At 41.1% G+C, this 24,329-nt stretch overlaps 1 protein-coding gene across 1 annotated transcript in view; it reads right to left on the bottom strand.

The window, feature by feature from the left end:
* LOC136882611 (uncharacterized) overlaps positions 1–22,605 on the bottom strand; it is a 353,367-nt gene extending 330,762 nt beyond the window's left edge. The window contains exon 1 of the mRNA XM_067155139.2: positions 22,494–22,605. The gene's annotated coding sequence lies outside the window, so the exon portion shown is untranslated. The remainder of the gene's footprint in view (positions 1–22,493) is intronic.
* Between the last annotated feature and the right edge of the window lie 1,724 nt (positions 22,606–24,329).

Consider the following 24,329-nt stretch of genomic DNA (forward strand, 5'->3'; position numbering starts at 1 on the left):
GCAATTGGCATAAAGTTCTGACCACTCCTTCTTGGTGTTGCATTTGCTCTGTCAGTCAGTGTAATAATAATAGTTCAGCCATCATGTGTAGATAATGTGAATTGGCGCCAATTTAGGCTGCAAGGGTGTTGAGTTCGACGTTCTGCTTTACGCTACTAGACGGCAGAGAATTAAAAAATCTATTGGGCGATCAAAACTGCTAATGTGTCGCCAGAGATCATTTGCATGCCGACAATGCAAACCGGAGTGATGGGCTGCAATATTCGAAGCTCCTAATATTAGTCTACTTGCACTGCATTGTCAACCGAAGTATGTTTTAACTCATCTCCGCTAGATGACACTACTGCAGCAATCGTAGAAAAAAACTAACCGGTCAAACATCTATAGCTCATTCCACGTTAAAAAAACTGTATTGCTCTTATGGACCTACAAGGAGTTGACATACCCCCTCTGAGAATCCCATAATTCCTCGTGATTCGCAGGGAGGAAGCACAGTGGCAGTAACAGCCATCGCTTCGTTGCCTTCCTTCATTTTCCTCCTTCTGTGTTGCTCTGGTACAAGCCTTGTGTAGTCCCTCACGCGGTGAACCGCCGGCAGCTCACTTCTGTAGTAAAGTCTCCTACAGTATTTATTTGTTGCGTGCGTGTTTTTAGGCTTTGAATCAGTGTGGTTGTGTTGAATGAGATTTATGCAGTAAACCTACGTGTGTGATTTCTTTCTTTAACATTAATACTGTGATCTTTTTTAGAATCATCTACAGTATTTATTTGTTGTGTCTGTTTTTCTAGCCTTTATTGCCTGGAGAAATTTATTAAATTCAATAATAATGAGTTCAGCCATCATGTGCAGATAATTTGAATTGGCGCCCATTTAGGCTGCATTTTCTCCCCCAATTTTCCCTACACTTCAATGGCAGCTTGGCGTCTCTCTTGCCTTTTACCCAACTACCCAACGAATAACCACGAGTTTACAGGAATGATGACTGAAATGGCAATACGTTACTTCTCTGCTATCAAGCAGCCAGAAACGTTGCAACAGTAACCGGTAGGTTTGTTGCCGGTCACTCAATGCAGAGCAAGAAAACGCAGAAAATAGTAACTTTCTCAGTCATCTGAAGAGTAAGCGAAATTATATACATAACAAAAGTTGTTTAAAATGAAGAGAAGTTTCAAATACAGCCTACGGATTTTATAGAAAAAATAGTAGAAAGGAAAATTGAAAAAAAAAACTGTTCTGGTGTTCGTACAAACCTCCAGTATATTCAGCGATTTTTAAATTATATGCACACCTAAATCTGATCCTGGATGAGTATACTCAAAATATGAAGTTTGGACGACATTTATCCTGCCGTTTCGCCGTGGTGGTGGAACATACTGGCAGATAAACAGACAGATGGACAAAGAGACACGAAAGCTTAAATCCACTGACACGATCTTGATTTGACCTAAAACGGATAAATATATGAAAAAGTGGCAAATAAACGAAATTACAGACAGCGGACCCCCTAGAACTTTCTTTATATAGATTAATTTCCAATTGTTTACTTTAATTACATTCAATTTCTACCTTAAACTTCTAAGGAATTTTAATTACACTTTTAGTACGCCGCAAGTGGATTTTTTTTTTTTAATTGGCTTTACGTCGCACCGACACAGACAGGTATTGTAGCAACGATGGAATAGGAAAGGCCTAAGAATTGGAAGGAAGCGGCCGTGGCCTTAAGGTACAGCCCCAGCATTTGCCTGGTGTGAAAATGGGAAACCACAGAAAACCATATTCAGAGGTGTCGACAGTGGGGCTCGAACCAACTATCTCCCAGATGCAAGCTCACAGCTGCGCGCCAGTATCCGCATGACCAACTAGCCCCGTAAGTGGAAAAATGCCTGATCTTGACCATGACTTCGGACTAAATGGAACATGATAGCCATCACCAAAGGTCACTCTATAAAAGTTAGAGCTGTCCATCTTAATATTTGTTCTCGTTTATCGCTAATAAAGAAGAAAGCCTCCTCAGCCCACGTAGCGTCTTCAATCTGCTAGATTGCCGTCGAGTACGAGACCGGAAAGTGAGCGCGAGGTAATTGACTTCCTGAGAATCTGCCATGAAATATTTATCACGGGGAATATCTGGAGCAGCTCGAGGGTAGTGTTCTTCATCGCGAGCGGTCTGGCGATGTGCCAGACCCGAGCTGCGGGAACTCCACTGAATGCGAAAAAAGCTGAGCAGTACAGGGCCCAATATTTTTAAAATAATCATTTTAGGTTGACACCACATTACTGTATATAGTATGGTTCAGGGCCAGTTATAGAACTCATTTCTGAAGATATTTTGAGCAAAACTGTCTTAGAAACTTTAGTCTTTTCCTCGATCTGTACACAAATACACCAATTTAATAATAAAGCTATTGACTTTATGTCCCACTAACTACCTTTTAAAGGTTTTCTGAGACGCCAAGGTGTTGGTATTTACTCCCGGAGGAGTTCTCTTAGGCCACCTCTGTGGTGTAGTGGTTAGCGTGATTAGCTGCCACCCCCGGAGGTCCGGGTTCGATTCCCGGCTCTGCCACGAAATTTGAAAAGTGGTGCGAGGGCTGGAACGGGGTCCACTCAGCCTCGGGAGGTCAACTGAGTAGAGGTGGGTTTGATTCCCACCTCAGCCCTCCTCGAAGTGGTTTTCCGTGGTTTCCCACTTCACCTCCAGGCGAATGCCGGGATGGTACCTAACTTAAGGCCACGGCCGCTTCCTTCCCTCATCCTTGCCTATCCCTTCCAATCTTCCCATCCCCCTACACGGCCCCTGTTCACCATAGCAGGTGAGGCCGCCTGGGCGAGGTACTGGTCATACTCCCCAGTTGTATCCCCCGACCAAGAGTCTGAAGCTCCAGGACACTGCCCTTGAAAGGCGGTAGAGGTGGTATCCCTCGCTGAGTCCGAGGGAAAAAGCGAACCTGGAGGGTAAACAGATGATGATGATGATGATGAGGAGTTCTCTTACGTGTTAGTAAACCTACAGACATGAGGCTGGCGTATTTGAGCACCTTCAAATACCACCGGACTGAGCCACGATCGAACCTGCCAAGCTGGGGTCAGAAGACCAGCTCCTCAACCGTCTCAGCTTTCAGCCAAGCTGCACCCATTTAAAACTTTGTTGTAACGACGGGAGGGGAGGATTTTTTTTTTCAAGTTGTGTTACGTAGCACCGACACAGATAGGTCTTATGGCGACGATGGGACAAGAAAGGGCTAGGAGTGGGAAGGAATCAGCCGTGGCCTTAATTACGTTACAGCCCCAGCATTTGCCTGGTGTGAATATGGTAAACCACGCGGAAAACTATCTTCAGGGCTGCCGACAGTGGGGTTCGAACCCACTATCTCCCGAATACTGGATACTAGCCGCACTTAAGCGACTGCAGCTATCGAGCTCGGTGGGAGGGGAGAAAATATGACCATTACTGTGCCTCAACCATCGCAGTGGAAACAAAACATGTATCCGCCCGCAGAACAGAAGGATTAGGGATAGAGTACCGGTAGCGAAGACGTCCGAACTTTGAACTCCTACATCTTAAGAGCACAGACAATTTATTTATTTTTAATTGGCTATACTTCGCACAGACACAGAGGTCTGATGGTGATGATGGGATAGGGAATGGCTAGGAGTGGGATGAAAGCGGCCGTGGCGTTAAGATACAGCCCTAGCATTTACTGATATGAAAATGGGAAACCACGGAAAACCATCTTCAGAGCTGCCGACAGTGGGGTTCGAACCCACTATCTACCGAATGCAAGCTCACAGCTGCGCGCCCCTAACCTCACGGCCAACTCGCTCGGTCTTCGATTTCCAGTCCGGGGTCGCCATCACTCTCAGATAGCTCCTCAATTGTAATCGCGTAGGCTGAGTGAACCTCGAAGCCAGGGCCTTCGGGGCAAGAAGGAGACACACTACATCTACAACACGGGTTGGTTAAACATAGAATTCAGGAGCCTGAAGTTACCTCTAAAATTTAAAGATAGCTTCGAAAAAATCCCATATGAAATTACTTTTCCTGAAATCTTACTAAAAATAACCCCAGATGTAGCACTTGATGAGATACAATGTTTACAGTGCTCGATATATTCTAGTAAGAGCTAGAAAAAATATTTTATTTTCGCCTATCAGTCTCAACCTTATCTTTGGCTTTGATAGACTACAGTATAAGAAAATGTCGGAAAGGTGAGAGATACCAGTAATAATACTCTTTCCATAGCCACTCCCAGTGATATATGGTGTGAAGGTATTATTAGTAGGCTCGTTTCGTTTGTGTATTGCAGGGGGGCTTGGAAAACTGATATGCAATAGCAACTTCTAGCTCGGCGAGGAATGTAATGGGAAACTCATTTCCCTAGTATGCCTCTTCGTTGTCTCCTAGGAGATCCATGACAGCTGATGGAGTTGCCATTAGGGATCCACCCAGGCTTCGGTTCTTTTAATATGCCTTAAAGTCTAATGATCCGGGTTTCTCACGTTTAAGCACCCTCAGATACCAACTGACTGCGGCGGAATTCAATTTCGTAACCTTGAGAATAGAATGCTCACAGTCCCATGGAATGTGTTGGAGTAAAATAAAGTTGTAGGTAAAATCCATGGTTTAATTTGTATTCCCTTTCAATGTATTATCTTGAAGATGTCATTATTATTATTATTATTATTATTATTATTATTATTATTATTATTATTATTATTATTATTATTGTTGTTGTATATGACAGACTGCATTGATCACTAAACTTTGTGGCATGGCTTTATATCAAAGACATTGTGTCATTCACCAATTAAACGACCAACGTTTTACATAAGAACTAATAACTTATTTTCAAGCAACCACCCAAGTGGTACCATAACATTTTCGCCAAATCTTCAGTTAACACATTCAACGTCCACTGAAATTGAACTAACTTTTAATTTAGTTCTTTCACAGAAACAAGTTTCTACGGTTGCTTAAATTTAGCTCACGTTTAGTCCAAGAACAATCACTTAATCTCAGCAATGTAACAATAGGCACTAGGTCGTTTTAAGCATGTCCATACTTAATTTTTTATTTCCCTTACTGAAAGAGTAATGTTTACGACAGAGAGAAAGTGGTGATAAATTTACGATCCCTACAGATCCTTCTCTGGTGACAATGCTGTCCACTCTGTATCCAAGGAGCATTCTCCTGTAATCAAACCGGTTATTGCCACGTGTCGCTTTCATTATCATTCTAAATTCGTTTTCTTCTCCCGGTTCCTCACCTATGATATACAGTTATTTTCTTTATTTGTGTAACACTAGACCATGTACCCTACCTCATAGTCACCAAGGGTTCATGGGTTTGTGGCGTGTGTGTGTCATTCGCGGAGTTCTATCTGGGCCTTATATAGTTTCACATCTTGTGCCAATACAAACGTGGTGTTCGAGACAGAAAATGAAATCCACCTTACGTGGATAAAAAAGACATTCCAGTATTCCATATAATTAAACGGTGGAAACATTACACAAAGAAAGTACACTATACAGTAAATACCGGTCTTTTAAGACCATTCAACTGCCGTTTAATGACTTTTTATCCACACCTCATCTGCAAGCAATCCAAGAATGGGAGGAAGATTACAGGGTGTCGCTACGCTAGTATTCAGCCATTAATATCAGTGAAGCCATTGTTTATAAACTTCAGGTGGAGACTTGGAAATGATCTGAGTAAGGACAATTCGTTCACCAAAGTGTGACTCACAAGGAAACCCTTCCATCTGTAAGTCCCCGATCTGAATGAGATTTGGCACACGCATACACAGAAATTGTGTCTGGGCATAAACAATCAAAACTGCCCCACTCCAGTACTGAAAACGGCGAGAGGGTAGAAGGGGTAGTGTTGAAGCCCACTCCAGTACCTAAAAGGACGGGGTGGGAGTGAACGGGTAGTGCTAAAGGCACAGCGTGTGTATTGCTATACAACTGCCAATGTGCCCCTTTCAAACACAACAAAGTCTTGAAGCGGGTTGTCTGCCTGCAGCAATGCATTAAACGAGGAGGTGAGAGGACACCATACTTTGTTTATATGGGGACACCATTTCTGTGCATTCGTGTACAACGACTTCAGTAGGCGGGGCGGCCGGCCAGTTCATATGTCACGCTCTCACTCACACACACACATTACCTCCCCACCTCTACCTGCTTCCCGCCGCTCACTCTTGTCTACACGGTGTGAAGTAGGCAAATTTTGACACCCCAAAGCAGGTACTAAATATACGACTAGGCATCTAATTTTGATATGACTGAATAAAGCATTCCTACTTAAGTGGTTGTATCGGACACTTGCAGTTGGAACGGTTTCCTTGTCAGACAAACATGGAGTGGCAAACATCAATAACCCACTCCTCGCGTGTTCCAAATTTAAACAGTACCATAATATATTATACAATCATCTCACACATCCGAACGTATCTTTCTCAAACAGTGAATCAATATTATCATCAAATATTAGCCCATGGATCTATCTTATAACAGCACAACGTTTCCAAGAGACAGACATTACATTACAACATTGCACAAAGCAATATACCTTACTGTATTTTTGTGAATTTACAGTATAGGCCTATATATATGTGTGTTAATCTAAGGTTGGCTAAATAATAACAACCTTTGGTCAAAAGCCAAAATAAATAAAAAATATGCTGTTCGAGCGAACTGTATTAGCGGCATTGAGTCGTGTAGCTGAGAGTTTGCATTCAGGATGTGGTGGGTTCGAGCCCCACCGTCAGCAGTTCTGTCCAAATCTTTCCTTACCCTAGCGGTACCGGAAACCGGTAAGGGGCATTCCATGTGAACTCTGACAGCAAAGGAAAGAACATTGTTTTAAATTTAAATGTATCAATGAAGTGGCCGTGCCTGTCAACGCGCTGCAGCTATGGAAAGAAGCTGTGCATTAGGGAGACGAGTGCATTCTATCCACAGTGTCGGCTGTCCTGAGAATGGATTTCTGTGGTTTCCCATTTTCACTTCCAGGCAAATGACGGGACAGTTCCTATTCATAGGTCGGAGCAGGTTTCGTCCACCTCCCTACACAATTTCATTCACCATCATTCATTAGCTCCTCAACTGAGGCTGGCGTCAGGAAGGGCATCCAGCCGTAAAATTCCATATATTTTCATCTCACGACATCCCCGACCCCGTAGCAGAAAACAGGACTAAGGGGTAGACATACATACAGTATATTCTTCCTACCACCAACTTTTTCAGAAATACAGTACTATAAACAAACTATTAGAATTGTTTTCTTTTCAGTGGTAGGAATAATGCACGTGGAATACAACTGACTTCGTAACTTATTCATTTATTTGTTAAAATGCTCCGAAAACATTTTTCTTTCTTTCTTTCTTTCTTTCTTTCTCTCTTCATCCGTTTACCCCCCGGGGTTTGTTTTTCCCTCGGGCTAAGCGAGGGATCCCACTTCTACCACCTCAAGAACAGTGTCCTGGATCGGGTCAAGGAGATACAACTATGGAGGAGGACCAGTACATCACCCTGGCGATCACACCTGCTATGCAGAACAGGAGCCTTGTGTGAGGATGGGACGACTGGAAGGGACAGACAAGGAAGAGGGAAGAAAACGGCCGTAGCTTTAAGTTAGGTACCACCATCCCGGCACTTCCCTAGTGGAGAAGTTGGAAACCACGGAAATCCATTTCGAGGATGCCTCTAGTCAGTTGACTTCCCGAGGCTGAGTGGACCCCATTCCAGCCCTCCTACCACTTGTCAAATTTCGCGACAGAGCAGGGAATCGAACCCGGGCCTCCAGGGTTTGGCAGCTAATCACACCAACCATTACATCACAGAGGCGGACTCTCAGGAAACATTTCTTTTTAATATGACCAACTTCCCTACATTAAACATGTACTTTAAAAGTCACTGCGTTTTCCTCTTCAGAGCATGATATGGACTGCGTTCACAAAACTTGGGGAGTTTTCTTCTAGTTGTAGGGAAATTAATTAATTTCTTTTTCAGTTTTCGAAACTCGCGCCTGTACTTAATGCAACCCACGAACTGAAATCTGCGCATTTCAGTAGTTGCTGCCTGCTTCATGAGTTGTTGAGTGTTTCTTGGAGGAGGTCAATCTCACCACAGTAATCCTTTATAAATTATTTATTCATATATCGTTCCATGTCCCCATAAATTTGACAACACGGATTTATTCAACTGCCGATGTTATAAGCATTGATGTATTCATATTTTTTTCCATTTTGGGATAGAAATTCTATTAACATTTTAATGGTTATCACAATAATAATGTCATAAATAATCCATATTATTTACATATCATTAAAAATCCTGTATTGCAGGTATGAAAATAATAACTCATTCAATTTTCTCTCTTATAATAAACGAAATATGGACCCCGAATATCACATTATACGATCATTTTTGTACCGGAGGAACACCTTCTCCGCCCAGTTGAACTGCGCACCTTCTGGAAGGCCATCTGTTCTGTGAATCCTAAACTATGTATCTGAAGACATTTTGACCTTTAATCTTTAGATGTCTCTACTATCGACCTATGTGCCCCCTCTGGCGGGAGGACGGACAATTAATTTTTAAGGGAATTTTCGACTGTCTATATTTGTAAACCTTAAGAGTTTGCAGATTGTTTTTTAATGTGACGAGGTTGTCAGCACTATTACGGCTTCCTTCTTCCGTAGGTTGTTAACGAATCAGGAATTTTTGTGTATTTTTTTTCTAGCCAACTAAAATTGGGGGTGTGTACAGGAGTTCTGCCTAGCTCAAGAGAGTTCTGGAACTTTCCCTTCTGAGTTCCTATAAAAGCTGGGCGCTTTAGGGCCGTATTATCACCTTCATCGCTCCGGTCTACGTGTGTGTACGGCGTAACAGGAGGCATGGGCAGCCTTGCCTTCATAGGAAGGCCCAACAACTGAAGGTAATGACAGACATCTTTTAACATGTGATAGTTCCAGACAGTTAACTTGAGGGGAAGGTTTCAAACTTCTTTCTTAATGTAAAATTCTCAAGTTTAATATCACGTTTTGAATGTAAATTTTCAGGCAAATCTGAAGACACTGTTCAAATCTCTGCTGAGAAATATGTAAGTCAGGGAATAAAGAGTGTTTACCCTCTATTAATTCCCATTCAACTTGGTATGGGGGTGACTATGATTTTCTAAAATTCTAAATTCTTCACTCTACTTTGGAACAGTATTTCGTATCCAGTCACCTCTCTGTAGTATAGGCTGAGCCTCTGTAACTTCGGGCCACAAGCCCATGTGGTGTCTTTCAAAAGGAGTGCAAGGGTTTCGACTTCTAGCATTTTGTTCATGGCCGATCGTCTTAAACCTTTTCTTTCGTACCTTTAGGCCATTTAGAATGGGCACTCATGGACCCTGTTCAAATTGTAATTATTTATATAGACGAATGTGTAACAGACTGTCGAGCACAAATGACCGTGAACACACTTTTTGAAGTTTATCTTAGCGTAAAATTATACAGGAAAGTCTTCAGAGGCTGGACTGTAGTAAAACTTTGGATCTCAGTTTCCTAGAATGTGAGTGGAGCAAATATGCTCTTGTGAAATAACGCACCTTTAGAGCTACAATGCTCATTCCTTTGTACACGATTTTGTCGATAATCTTCTCTACTGTACCTAATTTTTGACTTTAAGTCATTGTTATTTGCGAGCTGAGGAGCTCATATTTGTATTAGTATTGTCAATTCAGATTTTCTAAATATCTATCAAATTTTAAATTCAGAAAAAAAAGAAAAGAAATAACATTTCAAAATTTAGTACTATAATTTACGCTCTGATCTTGTCACTGTCCACCCATTTATCCCAGTACCTTCTTACACCTCTCTTGTCCACAAAATCCCCGGAATAATTTTAATGACTACTTCTATAAGTGCTATTTCAGTTAGGAAACTACCGTGTACATAATGTTGATTATGAAGATGATCTATATATTTTTAAATTTTCGCAAATTTTAAATACCAAAGTTAATTTTATCCAGTTATTTGTGCGATCTGACTTGGAATGTCCTAGAATATCAGTTAGTGAAACTGCCATTGCAATTAACCTATGAAGGTTAAAATCCCCGACCGGGCCAGGAATCGAACCCGGGACCCTCTGAACCGAAGGCCGGTACGCTGACCATTCAGCCAACGAGTCGGACTATACATTTATTGAATTTCTAAAAAACGTTTAGCATTATTTTAACAAATATTTATGATCAAACGATGTGTAGTATCTCTACCGTTGTAGATCCATATAGAAACAATGATGCTCTAATGAGAGGCAGAACATTTAATCGCTCTAGCTTAAGTAGCTTCTGAGAAAATGGGAGACATTCTCAAAAATGTACATTTTCAGAAACCACACTTGAAATTGTAATGCCACTTATAAAATGTGGATTCTACCACATAAATACCAGATAGGAAGCGATACCATAGAACCAAAGTATCCAACTTATGCAGCAGTTTTTTTATATTATAAATCAACATAAATTACCGTCTTCTAGGGCAAATAGTTCCCTAGATATCTTGTCTTAACTGAACAAGTATTCACGAAATCTGGAGAAACGCAGTAACATCATTACTCAAATTTATAAATACTTGTAGTCATCCAAAATGAATGACGCATTCATTAAAATAAAGAGGAAACTATAAATAATAACTGTCAAAAAACTGAAAATCAATTACTTTTCCCATACCACATTTTATAATCCTCTTAACGCTCTTAAATCCGAAGCACGTGACCGAAACAGATAGGTCTTATGGCGACAATGGAATAGGAAGTGAATATGAGTGGGAAGGAATCAGCCGTGGCCGTAATTATCGTGCAGCTCCGGCACTTTCCTGGTGTGAAAATGGGAGACCACGGAAGATCATCTTCAGTGCTGCCGACAGTGGGGGTCGAACCCACTATCTGCCGAATGCAAGTTCACAGTTGTGCGACCAGTTCGCTCGGTTCATAATTTCTACACGCTTTGGCCAAGATTCAAACCAGGGCTGTCTTAGTGAGAAACTAATTGTGATGTCACTCGACTATCACGCCCCAATAATTTACTCACCGAAGCTCAATGAAAAGGTTTGCCACCTCTAACTTAAATTCATGAATTTACATTTTTTGACGTAGGCAACTTTTGAGAGGAGTTTCTTTTATCTCGGTGTTACAATGATTCCATAAATGGATTTCCGCTCACACCTCTGTACTGTAAGCTAATTATGTCTTTTCAATGAGCTCTTCCGAACACAGATAGCATGAGAATGCCACCACAAAGCTTTGTTCGCGGAAGCCCGAACTGTGAACACTTCATTATGCTAATGAAGCTAGTGTTTTCACATTCGTCTTGCCGAGAAACAGAGCTCAGCTTAACAAGTGTGGAAAAATTGGATTTTGAAGAACCTTTTAATCTCCACGAAGCGAAATAACAGAGAAAAGAGGGAAAATAATTCAAAATGGTGATTGTAATTGTTGAAGCAGGTGTGCCAACTGCCTTGCACAGAGTTTACAACATCAAAAGGAACACATGTTGCCAACCTATACGGGGGATTTTGAAATCCACTAAAAGAAAATTCTAGCGCTGCCCCCTCTTTAATCAATTTCAAAATCATTAAACCCTACAAAAATTAAGTTGATACTTTCTTGCATTGTTTTCCGTTACTTGCATTGAAATACCCTTTGTAAGATCTCTTACAAAAACAGAAATCTTAGGTTTATTTTATCCCAGTTTTGAAATATCAAGTCTATTTGATGAAATGTGCAATTTTATTTTATATTTAAAAACTTTAAAACAGTTTTAACCTTTGAGCCGTTTCAGCTCGAGTATTTCCCCTTGGTACTAAAATCACTGTAATGCACATTGCCGAATTAACAGGAAAGTGAAATAGAAAGAAGTGTAAGACCGGCAGTAAATAGACTGACTTGAAGGGGTGGTCTTAAACGTTTTTTGTGACATTGTATGTGTCTGCAGTATTTTTCAATACGATGACAATTAAACAAAATGCATTTGATGTTGCCAGTACTTATCTGATTATTTATAAGCTCAACTACACTTTATGTCTAGTGCTTCAAAGTACAAAGGAATATATTGTATCTCGACCAATTTCACACTTTTTTTAATTGTTTACTACTATGAGACAAAATATTTCAAACAATTTCTCTTCTTTATTGTAGATTATTAAGCAGTGTATAATTAAAAACCCATTTAATGTTATAGAAAAACAAAAACTTCCAGTATATTTGTAAAAATACGGCCCTAGGTACAGCGGTTCCCCTACAGTCCGTTTACCGCAAAGGTAAATTGGAAGTGGAAGCAAATAATCACACAGCACCAAATTACCCGGTGGTAGGGTACTATTATTATTATTATTTGCTTTACGTCCCACTAACTATTTTTACGAGTTTTTGAGATCTCGAGGTGTCGGAATTTAGTACTGCAGGAGTTCTTTTACGTGCCAGTAAATCTACTGACACGAGGCTGGCGTATTTGAGCACCATCAAATACCACCGGACCGAGCCAGGTTCGAACCTGCCAAGTTGGGGTCAGAAGGCCAGCGCCTCAACCATCTGAGCCACTCCGTCCGGCTTTCTAGAAATATAAGCCATCCATTCCACCACTCTTTTGTCTAGTCCAATTGCCCTCATTTTAAACAGTACTCTCCCACGATCTACTCTACCAGAAGTCTTGGATAGGTCAATATCGTTACATCCATTTGACTTCTTGAATCTAAAATATCTCCTAAATCTTGCCGCAATCCTACAAGATGAGCCTCACTGGAATCTTCCCTAAACCCGAACTGCTTTCTATATTAGCAACATGTCTAATATAGTAAAACAAGATTGCCTTCCCAGAGCTTACATGGAACACAAATCAAGCTGATTGGCCCGCAATCGTTCCCTTTATGTTTATCGTCCTTTCCTTTGTACACTGGGGCAACTATAGCAGCAACTCTCCCTCTCTCTCTCTCTCTCTCCACTACTGAATATTCCACCATAGATGATTGACGTCAGAAAGGGCATTTGGCTGTAAAACTATGGGAATCCCGTGCAGTACACACATCGCACACAAAATTCGACCAGCGTGCTGGAAAATCGGCGGAAGAAGAAGATACGGCATAATATTCACACGTACTGAGTACACGGTCCGCCTCTGTGGTGTAGTGGTTAGTGTGATTAGCTGCCACCCCCGGAGGCCCGGGTTGGATTCCCGGCTCTGCCACGAAATTTGAAAAGTGGTACGAGAGCTGGAACGGGGTCCACTCAGCCTCGAGAGGCCAAATGAGTAGCGGTGGGTTCGATTCCCACCTCAGCCATCCTCGAAGTGGTTTTCCGTGGTTTCCCCACTTCTCCTCCAGGCAAATGCCGAGATGGTACCTAACTTAAGGCCACGGCACTTCCTTCCCTCTTCCTTGTCTATCCCTTCCATTCTTTCCATCCCCCACCAAGGCCCCTGTTCAGCATAGCAGGTGAGGCAGCCTGGGCGAGGTACTGGTCATCCTCCTCAATTGTATCCCTCGACCCAAAGTCTACAGGACAGTGCCCTTGAGGCGGTAGAGGTGGGATCCCTCGCTGAGTCCGAGGGAAAAACCAACCCTGGAGGGTAAGCAGATTAAGACGATGGAATTGACCATACTACCTTACGCTCCTGTAATGAATAACTACCCAAAACTAATAACTACAGGGTTTGTAGGACTAAGAGCGCTCGCTCCATCCTCTGAAAAACACCTTAAATTGGTAGCAGAGCTGATGATATAACCCATGATCATTCGCCCAACAGGATGTTGATTCATATATGCACCAACCGGAACAAGTTAACGAGTTAGAACGTGAACACAATGATCGACATGCAACTGATTCAGGTGACAGACAGGTTAACTAGGTCCATCGCCATCCAGCCTGGTTAGTTAAGAAGCAAGTATGTGTTGAATGTACAGTTTCAAGAAATTAATAATAATAATAATAATAATAATAATAATAATAATAATAATAATAATAATAATTGTACCGGGCGGTACACCTCCACTCCGCTAATTTAAAATGTGCGCCAGTTGAAACTCCTCTGCTGGAGGAAGTCTGAACTTTATCTACGCTATTAATTCTCTACTTTCTCAGAAGATGTCACCACGTGGAAAATTTTGAGTTTTTGAACTGTGTCATTTTTGATGTGGTTTTGTTTCACTTGAAGTAAGAAGTGTGAACTTTCTCTTCTAGAGGACACTACTGAAGATCAACAATAGTGCAACCTAGTGAGGAGTCAAAGAACTATTTTTTTGGAGAAAATTTAATTTCAAGAGTTTGTTCTTTGTTAAATTTCTTTCTGTCATTGTTTAAGTTGGCAATATTTACCCCTTTCTTCCCCTTGTTATGAATGTATCCAATCCCGAAATTCTTCTATTAATTTCTGACCAATCTGGTGTATCTTCCCCCAACTTGTATCGGTTGCGGGGTCCTACCCAATAAAGAGTTTGTGGGAGGCTGTTTTCTTTCCCCTAACACCTAGAACCTTCCGCGAGAGGATATAAACTGCTGATTTTTGGGTCTCCGGGCCACTTCTGTTCCATCTTTCAGTGCGTTAAGTACATAGCAGGAGGCGGGAAGCGCCTCTTTCTCCGGCAGCGGTCAACAATAAGGTAATGGCCGATTAATAAATTCTTTCTTTGCTAGCTCAGCAGTTTAACTTTCGGGGCGGGTTCTAGGCCTTCCACCATGTAACTTTCCTTTAAAATGTAAAAACAACTGGTATCTATTCTATTTTCAAACGACATATCGGGATAGAGAGTGCTTAACCCTCTCGAGCTCCCACTCACATCGTCTTGAGGTGAACTTATTTTTCTCAACCAATTCTTCCGTAATGTAATGTAAATTGCTATTAAGTCACCTCTGTAGTATGGGATTAGCCCTTGTATTAACGGCCTAGTGCCAAGTAGGTCTTAAGCAAAGTGTATTGGGAGTGCAAGTTCGCCTCCTCTCAAATTGTATTTTAGAGGTCATGCATTAACCTTCTTGTCATTTAACAGACCTCAGTAGGTTGGGTATTTTACCCCTGTGTATATGTCCTTTGAGGACAGCTTAAAGGTGGAGTTCGGAGTGGCCTATGATAGGCTTGTATTTTAGGGGGAAGTTACCCTTTCTTGAAAATTGTGTTTCTGCCTCAAGGAGGCTTTTGGGTGTAATTGGAAGCAAATATTTCTGGCATGTTTGGGGGTTTTCGGCCCCTTTGTTGTATGGTGTTCATTGTAAGGTTGGGCTCATTGCTCAAGAATTATGTTTCTGACTTTTGAAGCCCCAAATGGGGTACCTATGTAAATGTATTTTTTTTCAGTCGTGTTTCGGCTACTAAGTACCTGTTCTATTTGTTGTTACCTAATTTTGAAAAGAAAATATAACCTTGTTAAATTTTAAAATTAATTTCACTTTAGTAGCTTGAGACCTATTCACCACCCAGCACCTTCTTTCATGCATAACTACCACAAAAACACGGTATCAATAATAATAATAATAATAATAATAATAATAATAATAATAATAATAATAATAATAAAGTGTTGTAGGAAACACATCATTAAAGATCCTACTACTAAGAATGAGAAGTGCAGGAAATACAACAGCAGCCAAAAAACCATTGAGCACATCATCAGCAACTGCAGATTAATAGCGCCATCATCGTACATTGACAGACACAATGATGCAGTCAATGTTATACACCTAGAAACAGCCTCGATCCTTAATATAAATAGTTCCCCACAAAGTGTAATGGAAAATGAAAAATCTAAACTCTACTGGAATCGAACGATACAAACAGATCCGCACAAGAGACCAGACATAACATTAACAAACAAAATGAATCAACACACGTATCTCATTGAAATCGCTATCCCGAATGACCAGAATACGAAACAGAAAGACAGGGAGAAAATGGACAAATATACTCCTCTGGCTATATAAGTAGCAAGGATCTGGAAACAAGACAGTGTGACAATTCTTCCTTTTCTCCTTTCTCCCACTGGTATCAGACCAAAATCATTTCTAGACAACTTAAAAGATACTAAAGCTCCCCGTTTACACTCATAATGTGGCACAAAAAGCTGCTATTTTGAAGACCTGCAACATTGTCAGACATTCCTGAATGCTCAATAGAAAAGGCTGCAACCTCTATAGCGAAAAGAATTACGAAGACGTGTATTGTAAAATTATGTAAATTACGATTAAATTCGTCCGCCTCTGTGGTGTAGTGGTTAGCGTGATTAGCTGCCACCCCCGGAGGTCCGGGTTCGATTCCCGGCTCTGCCACGAAATTTGAAAAGTGGTACGAGGGCTGGAACGGGGTCCTCTCAGCCTCGGGAGGTCAACTGGGTAGAGGTGGGTTCGATTCCCCCCTCAGCCATCCAGGAAGTGGTTTTCCGTGGTTTCCCATTTTCACACCAGGCAAATACTGGGGTTATACCCTAATTAAGGCCACGGCCGCTTCCATTCCCTCTTCCTTGCCTGTCCCATCCAATCTTCCCATCCCTCCACAAGGCCCCAGTTTATCATAGCAGGTGAGGCCGCCTGGGCGAGGTACTGGTCATTCTCCCCAGTTGTATCCCCTACCCAAAGTCTGAAACTCCAGCCCTTGAGGCGGTAGAGGTGGGATCCCTCGCTGAGTCCGAGGGAAAAACCGACCCTGGAGGATAAACAGATTACGAACGAACGATTAAATTCTATTTTTTGTGTAAAATGTCGAAACAGTACTAAATTACCCAAGTATAAAGTTGTGAAATATTAATAACAATAACGAAATTACCTCCCACTAACTACTTTTTACTGTTTTTTCGGAGATATCGAGGTGCTTAAATTTTGTCCCGCAGGTGATCCTGATGAGATAATGATTGTTGTTGCTGTTGCTTTTACGTTTCGATTTACGTCTCACGGACAGAGATAGTTTTTATGACGACGATAGTATAGGAAAGAGTTAGGAGTGGGAAGGAAGTGACCGACGCCTTAATTAGGGTATAACCCCAGTATTTGCCTGGTGTGAAAATGGGAAACCACTGAAATCCATCTTCAGGCCTATTGACACTGAGTTTCGAACTCAATATCTCCCGAATGCAAGTTGATAGCTACGTAACCCAAACCATGCTGGCACTCGCTTGTTGTTTACCGCGCCTAAAATCTACTGTAGGCCATCGGCCCCTGTGGCGGGATTCCTTTCATGTACCTGTGAATCTGTTGATATGAGGCTGGCGTAACTGATAAAGTTCAAATACCAGAAGGGAGAGTCCGGATCAAACCCGACAACCCGGAATCAGAAAGCCCGTTCTCGGCCATGTGACCCACCCAGTCACGTGACACTGATTTTACATAGGAGTTTTGTTCTTCTTCTTTTTTCTAGTGGCGTAGCGCTCACTAACACAAGAAAGGTTTCCAACAAGAAAGAATAGGAAAGAGTGGGACGGTAGCGTCCACGGCCTTATTTCAACGGTAGGATGCAAACACACTATCTCCGGATTGCAAGCTCACACCGAAGTGTTCAAACCGCAGAGGCAACTCGCTCAGTAGGTCTGCTTCGGGAACTTACCTGTCAGGGGGTTCGAAATAGTATCGCTTCGCATGTAGAAGGATTTTAAGGTCAAGATATAATACATATCCTTTTATATTTATGACAATATAGAATCAAATACACCTGTAAATACAATTTAAAACAATTTAGTGATGAGGAATCGGTGCTTAAAAGCCTCCGTGGCTCAGGCGGCAACGCGCCGGACTCCGACCGCTAGCTTCCGTGGTTCAAATCCCGGTCACTCCATGTGAGATTTGTGCTGGACAAAGCGGAAGTGGGACAGGTTTTCTCCGGGTACTCCGGTTTTCCCTGTCATCTTTCATTCATTTATTTATTTATTATCCATGAAAAAGCTCTACTTTGTCTAGCATATTAGGGCTGTAGGTTATAACTAGTTACCTTAAATAGTACAAACATATACTACAAAATGTTTGAAGTGAGTTATTACACACAAATTAATTAAACTATTCTTAATTTTTTTCGAAAATAAACTGCGTAAACTAAAAAAAAAATCATTCAAACAACAGATCTTGTGAAATATCTTAAAAATAGGTTTGACTAACATTACTGTACAACAATTTCATTGTTGTTCCAAAATAGATCTAGCTTTGCTGAAGAATGAAGCCGCAATCTAGCGGCGAGGATAGTAATTGTGCCGGCAGCCGAAGCCTGTCGCACTCCTCTGGGGCAATGATTAATGACTGACAAACCAAACCAAACCCCATGGCGCAACAGGCCATGGCCTACCAAGCGACCACTGCTCAATATCATTTCATTTCATCTGTCAGTCATTAGCCTGCCCCGCGGTGTAGGGGTAGCGTGCCTGCCTCTTACCAGGAGGCCCCGGGTTCGATTACCGGCCAGGTCACCGACTTTTACCTGCATCTGAGGGCTGGTTCTAGTTCCACTCCGCCTACGTGATTACAATTGAGAAGCTATCTGACAGTAAGATGGCGGCTCCGGGCTCGAAAGCCAAGAATAACGGCCGAGAGGATCAGTCGTGCTGACCACATGACACATCGTAATCTGCAGGCCTTCGGGCTGAGCAGTGGTGGCTTGGTAGGCCATGGCCTGTTGCGTCATGGGGTTTGGTTTGGTTTGTCAGTCATTAATCATTGCCCCAGAGGAGTGCGACAGGCTTCGGCTGCCGGCACAATTCTTATCCTCGCCGCTAGATTGCGGCTTCATTCATTCCATTCCTGACCCTGTCGAATGACTGGAAACAGGCGGAAGATTTTAATTTTTATTCGGTGCCGAAGTACCGTTAACATATGTTAGTGGGACTATTATTACTTGAACTTCTGACCTTCCAGTGTCTACAGTAATTATATCTTATCACTTAATTTATCTTTATATTAGTTATAACCAATTCAGTCTTGCATGTTATAATGACTACATGATTGTGCTGTCCTAGAGATAACGATGTCTGACATTAGCATTCCCAAGTGCCAAGACTTCAAACAGTGACTTAGTATTCTCTAAGTTAACTAAGTTTCATATTAAGAAGAGAGAAAAGAAGTTGAGAAATAACAACTGAGAAAATTCCACGACCAAACCTGGAACAAGAGTGGATTGTCTTTATGGCAATAATGTTGAGGTTTCTGAGTAGTTTTGGACTATCCAAGAAACAAGGACTTCATGGTAAAGCTAAGAAAGTCACAATGCATGTTTTTGGATGGTTCCCTATGAGAAAAGTATGCTTTGTAAACGCTTTATGTTGAAAAGAATAATTATGTTATCAAATAACTTTTTCCTTCTCTAAACATTTCTTTATTCCCATGTCTAAAATTGTATAACTGGCATTCATGGTATTCTTTGTTCAACTGCAGTCTACAGAGAAAGATACAGGAAATTTAGGTACTAGAGCAATCTTATTTATCATATACACAGTATTGCCGAAGAAATTGAGTGTACCCTTCGTAAGAGCCATGAGATTAAATGAAAATGACTAAGATTTCATGAAAGATTTATTTATTATGCACGACAGGTTAGAGAAAATCTGATAGTAAAAGTACCATCGAACGAAATACATATTCAGAGGAGAAATCTGGAAGCTTGTATTGGAGGAAGAGAACTGATCATCGCACAGTAAATATCCATATGTCAGTCACTCAGCAGTCGACATATACTCTGGAAGAGGCTCGACCAGTCTATTAATACTGTATAAAGCAACGAGCTCGAAGCTCTGTTAGCATCTAACGGTTCTGTCTTGGAGGTGAGGAAGAAAAAAAACTGTCCTGGATCTTCTGTCATCACTTCAAGCAAGGGCAAAAAATACCTAAATAACAATCTGATAATCACTATTTGTTTCCAATACAAATATAGGAAAATTAATTTACCAATTTGCATTAGATGAAGTAAATTGTTGGATTCTGTTCTTTAGCAACGAAAATTTAAATATTCCCTATATAGCGTGTCAAAATATGAATGGGTAAGTTTCTAGATTTTTAATTATCGACTTAAACCAGTAAATTCGAATCCAAAAGTACGGGAGCTATGTAAATTGTAACTATTACGACATTATGTGATATCGTGATCGGAACCACAACATTTCACTTCACGAATTCCACATCCTTACTTGGGATTCGAACCGTAGCTGGCTTGTGTACAACCCAGTGACGTAACTTAGTTATCATGTTCCTATATTCAAGAGTGAGCTGTTGCCAACGTTATGTAATCGAGGATAGATGAATAGATTTACGAAGATTCCTGTTATGAACATAAAGCAATAATAAGATTTCTTACATAAATCCCAGAACTTGTACTGACAGATTTTAAAAATAAAATAGCTTACACGTTAAAAATAGATTTCTGTTTAATTCTCAGCTAATGTAAGTAGAATTTTTGAAATGGAAAGCTACGTACAATGTTACGTCCCTTAGACATAATCACGATATATAAAAAGGCATGTAAAGGTAAAAGCTTTATTTTGTCTGTTTATTGATTTCATAATAAAGTCATGTATAAGAACGGTATTGCTTGAATTGTTAGTAAACATTATGGGATGAATGTACGACGCAAATTCTGCCAGTAAATCATTTTCTTCCTGAAGCAGCATATATGCACATCCTGCATTTCACGAAAAAACTCTCATACTGTTTCTCAAATGAAGCTGACAATACTTTGAACAGAGAATATTCATGTTAGGAACAGCAGTACAATATTGATTTATGTACAGTACCTTCTACTTCTACCGTACTCCTCTTTCCATTAAGTCAGACCTTTAAAGACGACTGAAGATGTTATTAACATACGTTAACTGCCGCACAGAAGTAACGTTTTTTTCAACAGCCGCAGACATGTAAATGCGTGTTATAAATCAGTACTCGCTCATCCGCATAAATGATTCTATGAGGAAGTTCTTATGAAAATAAAGAGACAAAAGAAGCCTTGTAACTGTAATACTTTATGACGGGATTTCCTCTCTCCTACGCACCTTTACAGCAATAAAAAGTGAATCCTTGGTACCTATCGCACTTAGCAACGTAATCATCTGACAACCGAAAGAGCGACACCCTTCAGCCTTACCGAGGTCAAGCTCTCATTCTGGGAGACTTCTATAATAGGAAGACAAGAACATAACACTTGCTTAAAGAAAGAACTGTTACCCACCTGCTTGTGGTTACAGAATTCACATAGAAAATTATGTCAGTCGACTCATGTGAATAATTTCTGTGTCATATAAAGTAATTAACAAGCCGGGCTCAGTGGCTCAGAGGGTTGAGGCACTGGCCTTCTGACTCCAGCTTGGCAGGTTCGATCCTGGCTCAGTCCGGTGGCATTTGAAGGTGCTCAAATACGTGTCAGCCTCGTGTCGGTAAACGAACCTAAAAGAACTCCTGTGGGGCTAAATTCCAGCACCTCGACGTCTCCAAAAACCGTAAAAATAGTTAGTGGGACGTAAAGCCGATAACGTAATTATAATTAGCAATTAACAATTCCAACAAATAATATGTATTCTTAGCCAGATATTGAATTACTAAATCTTCCTATCAAGCTTTCCGAGTACATTTCCCAGAAAGCAAAGCCATCCCCACATACGTCATGAAGCCCTTTGGAGGAGTGGAAGGTAAAAGCTTCCACTATCCGTAACCTCGGCGCTGAAGGGGAATCGAACGCGCGTTCTCTTGGGTTACGTAAAGAAGTATTGCCCTTCAGTTCGGTATTGGAAAAATTGTGTTCATGGATTCTCACGAATAATTTCGATACATTTACAAGATAACTGATTCCAACAAAATGAATGGCACTTTAGACAGACTGAACAACAAAATATTCCCATCCATTTTTCTAATACAATTCCGTGGATGTGCTAAAAGAACACTTTCGAACGTCGATAAGGGGTGTATCTTCTCACAGTGACGTAATGTTGTACTATCGCAAATATCGAGTTCTTCTCGTAATTTAATATAATTAACACTCCAAGAAATATCATCCTTAGCCGCGTATTGAATCACATAACACTCTCGTTCAGTTTTTGCAATACAGTTCCCATACGAACGCCGAGATTATCCCTTCAACCTACGTCGTCGAATTAAGGGAACTTCTCATATTCACTATAATTTTGTACTAACGCGAAGGTAGAGTAACTTCAATACATTCAGGTTAGATCATTAACAATCTAACAAACAATGGACTTCTTTAGACACACATAATCACAAAATACTGCAATCCAGATTTTGTAAAAACAGTATCCACAGAAATGAAATGAAAAGAAACCTTTGGACATCAACAAGTGAAGTATCTTCTCTCATAATAATAAAAAAAAAAACTGTTGCCGCAAGGGTAGGTCTACGGTTCTTTTGTTCTATTTAATGAAAACCAGATTTGAAGACGAAACAAAATTTCACAGACAGAAGAAGACAATAAGGCTACATTCTAGTTGTAATTGCAGTCACGTGAAAAGGGCACTTCAACTCAACATGTGTTTTTCTTTCCTACCTGTCGTAGCTGTAATTCCATGCTCGTACACGCTCACAACACTGATCCCTCACACAGAACTCACACACACGCACAGACAAACGGACACCGACACATCCAAGTGACGCGACTAACTGAACTGCTGCTCGCTGAACTACCCAACCTGTCTGCTCGCCCGCTTACCTGCCCCCACCACCAGTCGCTCACCTGGCCCAGAGAGCGCTGTTGCCATATAACAAACAACACATGCGAAAAGCTTCATCTTACACTCTATACAAATCAAATTATAATTTTTGTTCGTACACTTCAAATTACTCCTACACACTTCATTTCTACCTTGGATTAAGTACATAAAAGTCGAAAGTTCGATTCTTGTCCGTCTGTCAAGATTGCACGTTACGTCAGGGGGTAACGGCTTGACAGAATTTCTCAAAGCTCCATATTAATACAAATTTTAGTTTGGCGCCATTTCGGCTGCTAGTGTGTCAATTTTGACGTTTCTTTACCACTGCTAGGTGGCAGATAGTTCTCACGGCGATGATGGGACATCAAAGGCCTAGGAGTGGGAAGGAAGTGGCCGTGGCCTTAATAAAGGTACAGTCCCAGGATTTACCTGGTACGAAAATGGGAAACCACGGAAAACCATTTTTAGGGCTGCCAAAAAAAGGGGTTCGAATTCGCTATAACCCCGATGCACGTTCACAGTCGTGTTTTGACGATCTAGGGTATATTATAGTCAATAAGAGTCATTAATATAAGGAAAGATCTTCATTGGGGTAATCACATAAATAAAGGGTACAGATCTCTGCACATGGTTATGAGAGTATTTAGGGGTTGTAGTAAGGATGTAACCGCTGGATACCGTGGTTCAAATCCCGGTGACTCCATGTGAGATTTGTGCTGGACAGAGTGGAGGCGGGACATGTTTTTCTCCGGGTACTCCGGTTTTCCCTGTCATCCTTCATTCCAGCAACACTCTCCATTCTCATTTCATAGCATTTATCAGTCATTAATATATCACTTTGGGAGTGGCGACCCCATCGTACTAACAGCCTATATATGCTTCATTCATTACATTCCTGACCCGGTCAATGACTGGAAAACAGGCTGTAGGTTTTCAGTAAGGATGTAAAGGAGAGAGCATATTTGTCACTGGTGAGACCCCAACTAGAGTATGGTTCCAGTGTATGGGACCCTCACCAGGATTACTTGATTCAAGAACTGGAAAAAATCCAAAGAAAAGCAGCTCGATTTGTTCTGGACGATTTCCGACAAACGAGTACCGTTACAAAAATGTTGCAAAGTTTGGGCTGGGAAGACTTGGGAGAAAGGAGACGAGCTGCTCGACTAAATGGTATGTTTCGAGCTGTCAGTGGAGAGATGGCGTGGGAGGACATCGGTAGACGAATAAGTTTGGATGGTGTCTTTAAAATTAGGAAAGATCACAATATGTCGATAAAGTTGGAATTCAAGAGGACAAATTGGGACAAATATTCGTTTATAGGAAGGGGAGTTAGGGATTGGAATAACTAACCAAGGGAGATGTTCAATAAATTTCCAATTGGGGCCGATGCCCTTCGATGTTAGGCCCCTTAAAACAACAAGCATCATCATCAGCATCATTTCCAATTTCTTTGCAATCATTTAAGAAAAGGCTAGGAAAAGAACAGATAGGGAATCTGCCACCTGGATGACTGCCCTCAATGCAGATCAGTAGTGATTGTTTGATTGTTGATTTGATTGATACAACTCCACCTGTAAAGATAGATTCAGGGCTCGGAAGTTGAGGAAAATTCGGTTTTTTTTTTCTCGACGTCCCAAGATGAGACCCAACATAATGTAAGTTCATTCTAGGTC

This window comes from Anabrus simplex, chromosome 1, assembly GCF_040414725.1.
Source record: "Anabrus simplex isolate iqAnaSimp1 chromosome 1, ASM4041472v1, whole genome shotgun sequence".
In the NCBI taxonomy this organism is placed as follows: domain Eukaryota; kingdom Metazoa; phylum Arthropoda; class Insecta; order Orthoptera; family Tettigoniidae; genus Anabrus; species Anabrus simplex.